This window comes from Bos indicus, chromosome 26 (genome assembly GCF_029378745.1).
Source record: "Bos indicus isolate NIAB-ARS_2022 breed Sahiwal x Tharparkar chromosome 26, NIAB-ARS_B.indTharparkar_mat_pri_1.0, whole genome shotgun sequence".
Taxonomy (NCBI): domain Eukaryota; kingdom Metazoa; phylum Chordata; class Mammalia; order Artiodactyla; family Bovidae; genus Bos; species Bos indicus.
This window is the reverse complement of record NC_091785.1, coordinates 51,545,685-51,550,951: the sequence shown is the minus strand read 5'-3', so window position 1 is coordinate 51,550,951 and position 5,267 is coordinate 51,545,685. Positions and strand designations below refer to the sequence as shown.

Genomic DNA, 5,267 nt, shown 5'->3' with positions numbered 1-5,267 from the left:
GAAAGGTCACGGCGCCGGCGTCCGCGGGGTTACACCTTCTCCATGTTTCCCACGCGCCCGGAGGTGCGGACCACACGGACGCACGCAGACATGTCCAGTCTTCCCAGCCTCCCCCATGGACCCCGATAGTCCCGATTCACAAACGTGTGCCCTCTCCCCGGAGACGGCCGGCCCTGGTGTCCAGAACAGGAGGCACCGCAAGGGACCACGGGCCACCTGTCCTCCTCCCCAAAGGGCGCCCGGAAGCGCTTCCTTGCCACCTTGGGGGAACGGTCGTCCCGCTGCCTTCCCGGCGCTGAGGCTGCTCCCAGGCGGCCACGGTTCCCGGTCACATGCTCAGGACTCAGCAGACGGATTTCCTGCGGGTCCGGCTGCCTCTATTCGAGGGGCGCCAGGAGTCCCTTCTGTTCTCCTCGGGCTCGGAAGTAGAAAGGATGGTGTCCGTGTGGAGGCGCTGTGTTTCAGGGGTGTGAGACACGGATACATCTGTGTGAGGATCACAAAGCCGACAGATTGGTGGCCGCTGTGGCGAGGTCGACCAGATGGCCCGACAGGTTGTTGGGGATTTTTGTTACCATTTGTGTTGTAATGTAGGTATTCAATGAGAAATCTTGAAATTAATTATAATGAAAATCACCATTATCATTGTTACTCAACAATAACGTAATTATTACCTTTGTTTGAAGTTAATTTAAGAAACACTGTTTCAAGTTTATCCACAGAGTATCCAATTGAAGACGACCGGAGAAGGATGTTGAAGTGAAGAACTTTCTTAACACACTGAGAAGTTGGGGAACCTCTCCTTCTAGCCACGAGGCCCTGCCCTGCAGCAACCGACCTGGAAAACCAGACCCCAGCCCCTGCAGGATTCAGTGAGTGGTCAGTGACTGTCACCTTCCTTATTTTTCTTCCTTTCAATTTAGTACCAAATGGGAGAAGCCAAGTCTCATCTAAGCAGTCACCTGGGATGGCCCTCTTCCTGCCAGCCTGTCTCCGGCTTCCCCACATTACACGCTCTGAGCAGGACACACTTTCCCTCTTTCCCACCAGTGTGCGTCCCCACTCCTGTGTGTGCCCTGAGTCTCAGCCTAGGCGAGTGGTGCTGGCTGACTCCTTGCTCTGGAGACAAATTCTGAAGAAACAGTGAAGGATCGGGAAAATATCCTGGAGTAGGAAACGGCCACCAACTCCAGTATTCTTGCCTGGAAAATTCCATGAACAGAGGAGCATGGCCTTCTGCAGGCCATGGGGTCACAACGAGTCAAACATGACTGAGCATGCACACACAGACACAGGCACCTTTGTTTATGTCTACAGAGCTTAGAGTGAGAACCACATAAAGCACTGAGGATAATATGTGGGTTTTGTTATTTTTTGAAAAAAAAATCAAATTAATCATTTTAAGTTGAGATCTATATCGTATACCCAAAAATTCTCCTTTGAGCACTATATTTTAGTGATTGCCTATTTATATAGTTGTGTAGCCATCATCACTATCTGATCCAGAATATTTTATATTTTATCTCCCTACAAAGACATCTAGTGTTCCTTAATCAGTCACTTTAAATTCCACATTCCTCACTCTTTCATCCTCATGGAATCACCTATTCTGTGTATTTCAAGCACATGGGTTTGTACAACTGTGGCCATTTAGGTCCAGTTTCTTACACAGTGTCATGTTTTTGAAGCTTATTCATATTTTATCATGTGATCCAATTTTTTGTTTGACTTCAGAATTTTCCTAAGTCTTTAACACACGCACACACACACACACACACACAGACATGCTACAGTTTTTTTAATGTGGAAAATACACAGAGGTCCAATGTCACCATTAGAACCATTTTATGCGGACAGTTCCATGGCATAAAGTACTGCCTTCCTATAGGCACTCAACCTGCCCACCAACCCAGAGCGGCCAGCAAGCACAGAGGACGCCAGCACAACTGTGCTGCCCATTGTCAGAACCCCCCACAGCACCCACCCAGGCCAAGACTCAACAATAGGTGCACCTCCCAATGGCCAAAGGAGAGCCCATCTGTGCCAGCGGAGGGGGCGGTGGACAAGGGTGAGAGAGATGAAAGGAGAGACAAGCGGGAAATTCCACAGCACCTGATCTTTCCAGGTGGTCTTGCAACCAAGTACTAATCAGGCTCAACCTTGCTTTAGCTTCTGAGCTCAGAAATTACCAGGGGCCTTCATGGTGGCATGGCCCTAGATGATGGCAGCCCCAACCAGGCACCCCGATACTCTGTGCTGTGGGGCCCTGCCATGCCAGCCTCACCAGCCCCTGTCAGAGCCCTGGAGTGCCCAGCATCTGTGGGCAAACTGCTCCTGACACATCCTTCAGCCCTCTGGAGGCCCAGCCATCAGGCTGTGACTTGGAGTTCCCAGGAGATGGTTATCACTCAGGGTATGTAGCCAGTGGCAATAGGGCCTGACCCTCTGGAAGTGAGTGGAGAAAAGCCCAGTGCTCTAATTCAATGCTGTCCTGGCACCAACTGAGTGTCTCTTGCTGACATCTTCACTGCTTCATCCAGATATTCCATGTACCACTCGTGTTCCAGGCTGGGGTTCTAGGGGCAGCCTTCACAGGGCTGCAGCCTTTCCCAGTGACCAATCCCAAGTGCCGATGCCTCTGCCTCTGGGCCCTCACATAGGTAGTACCGCTATCAATGTTCAGGGTTAAAAACAGCAGATCTAAGACGCTGAAGACTTGTCCTAGGTCTGGCAAACAGCTCAGAACTGATGGCTGGTGGCCTTTAATGCTGTGACCTAAGACCATACCATCTACCAGCAGACATGTCAATCTCCAGATAATCAGGATCAGATTGATTAAGTAAAAAGAGGGACAAATGTGTCATGTTGGGAGGAGGGAAGTGGAAACAACACCCCTCTGCCTTTGTCTCCCTCCTTCCAGCTGCCCAGGGGCCCAAGTCATCCCAATATTCTGTGTTCACATATTGTTCTCTTTTGACTTAGACAACATGGAGGGTCCCTGCCCCTCAAGTAGTAATTTTCTCAGTTTTGAGGGGTACAGTCATGAAATGTCTTCCAGTGTACAAATAGAGAAAAGATAAAACTCACCCAGACCACTGGAGTTCCATATGAGGTGAGGGTGATATAAGGTCCCTTGAACTTCTGTTCTGGAAAGAGGGAGGGAGGAGGAAGAAAAAGCTAATCTTCAGTGAATGTAACCTTCATATGGACTCTGTTTAGTCATTTTATCTGTACAGTTATTCAGTCATCATAACATTTACTCAAGGTCTTTTATCTTTCTGGCCCGATGTTCTCATGGAGCTCACAGGCTGAAGAGGTGCTCAAAGTGAGAGAGTCAATTCCTAGGCAGGTTGATAAGAAGCCCAGGGGAAGCTGAGGAGAGAGGGGTCTGGAGTTCTCAAGGAGGAGGAAAGGACAAACATCTTTTTTCTCTACATTCCTTAGTCTTAGTCACTTAAAACATTTGTTTTTCTTTCTTTCTTTAGGCCCAGAACTGATGATTACACAACTCAGTTTAAACTCCTGTGAAAGTGAAGCTGCTCAGTCATGCCTGACTCTTTGCAACCCCATGGACTGTAGCCTACCAGGCTCCTCTGTCCATGGGATATTTCAGGCAAGAGTACTGGAGTGGGTTGCCATTTCCTTCTCCAGGGGATCTTCCCAAGCCAGGGATCCAGCCCGGGTCTCCCACATTGTAGGGAGATGCTTTGCCATCTGAGCCACTTAAACTCTGTACTAGGGATTATATAACAACAATGTATCCTGCTTGAGGACAGTTTCTCCTTCCTGAAAACCTTCTGATTAATCCTGATATCTTAGAATGTATATTATGGGAATGGGTCTGGTAGGATCTTTCTGTTAAATTCTAGTCCTGTTATCCTAAAATGTTAATTGTGGGAGTGGGTCTGGTAAAACTTTCACACACTTGAGACATTCTTTTGATTTATTGTAGTAACTAATTTAAAAAGTATATACCTCCCTTGCTAACACTAGCAAGGGGGGGCACTCCCCACCCCCTTCTGCTGTCCATGTCACAAGCTTTCTCTGACCTTTTTCCACTGTCATAAAACTCTGCTACACAAACGCTCTTGAGTGATCAATCCTGGTCCCTGGTCCTGAAGCTAAATCTTCTTCGGAGATCCTGTATCCGACATCGTTCACAGTAAGCTCGATTGAATCTATAACAATCTCTTAAAAGCCAAATATAATCTTAAAATAAGCTATGCCGCTGCTAAGTCACTTCAGTCGTGTCCGACTCTGTGCGACCCCACAGATGGCAGCCCACCAGATTCCCCTGCCCCTGGGATTCTCCAGGCAAGAACACTGGAGTGGGTTGCCATTTGAAAAATGAAAGTGAAGTCTCTCAGTTGTGTCCGACTCTTAGCGACCCCATGGACCGCAGCCTACAAGGCTCCTCCATCCATGGGATTTTCCAGGCAAGAGTACTGGAGTGGGGTGCCATTGCCTTCTCCAAAATAAGCTAAACGCCCTATTAAAATAAAATAAAATTCAACTGACTAAAATTTTAAAATCTTAGTGCCTTTATTTAAAGATTTATGAATCAGGCAGCATCCAACTTAGCAGTTAGAAACTCTGAGGAGTTGCACAAAATAAAAGACTTTTATAGGCATAAGTGATCGGGAACAAGGAAGTTGTACTGGGCAAAGAATCCCAGTGGTTACTGCGAGGTTACTTTCCATTAGAGGCTGGAAAGCTTTCTCAGGCAGATGACTTAACTAAGGATAATCAGAAGATTCCTGGTTGACTGGTTCAAGATTTCATTTCTGGAAGAGCCAAAACTGCATTTAAGTCTATTTTGCTAGTATGGTACCTAACTAAGCAACTCCTTTGGGGCTGTTGTCTTGTTTTTAACAGTCCCCTGGGGGCAGCAACAAGGCTTACCATTGCTGGTTCTTCCCCAAATGCTGAGAGCGCATGTGCTCTGTTCCAGGCCTGGGCTGAGGGCAGGGATCCAGCCACAACACCTCACAGTCCTTGACATTCAAGAGGAGAGTAAGACAGAAAACCACCACACTTTAAAAAGAAACGATCCTGCTGCTCCCACAGAGCTGATGCTGTGGAGCGAGACAAGGAATAAACAGAACAGCTTGTAGAAGAATAAGCTCCATGGAGTGAAGGGCAGGACACAACACAGCGGGAAGCGGGGGCTAGGGCGGGGAGGAGAGGAGTCCCCGGGCCTGAGGACGGATGGGTGATGAGCCCCAGCGGGTGCAGACAGGGCCGGCCCTGGTGCCATGAAGGACCGA

At 48.3% G+C, this 5,267-nt stretch overlaps 1 long non-coding RNA gene across 1 annotated transcript; it reads left to right on the top strand.

The window, feature by feature from the left end:
- Positions 1-303: 303 nt before the first annotated feature.
- LOC139179928 (uncharacterized) lies at positions 304-4,512 on the top strand. The gene is made up of 3 exons (XR_011564224.1): positions 304-590; positions 712-879; positions 3,486-4,512. It is a non-coding gene; the product is annotated as an uncharacterized lncRNA (long non-coding RNA).
- Positions 4,513-5,267: the final 755 nt, after the last annotated feature.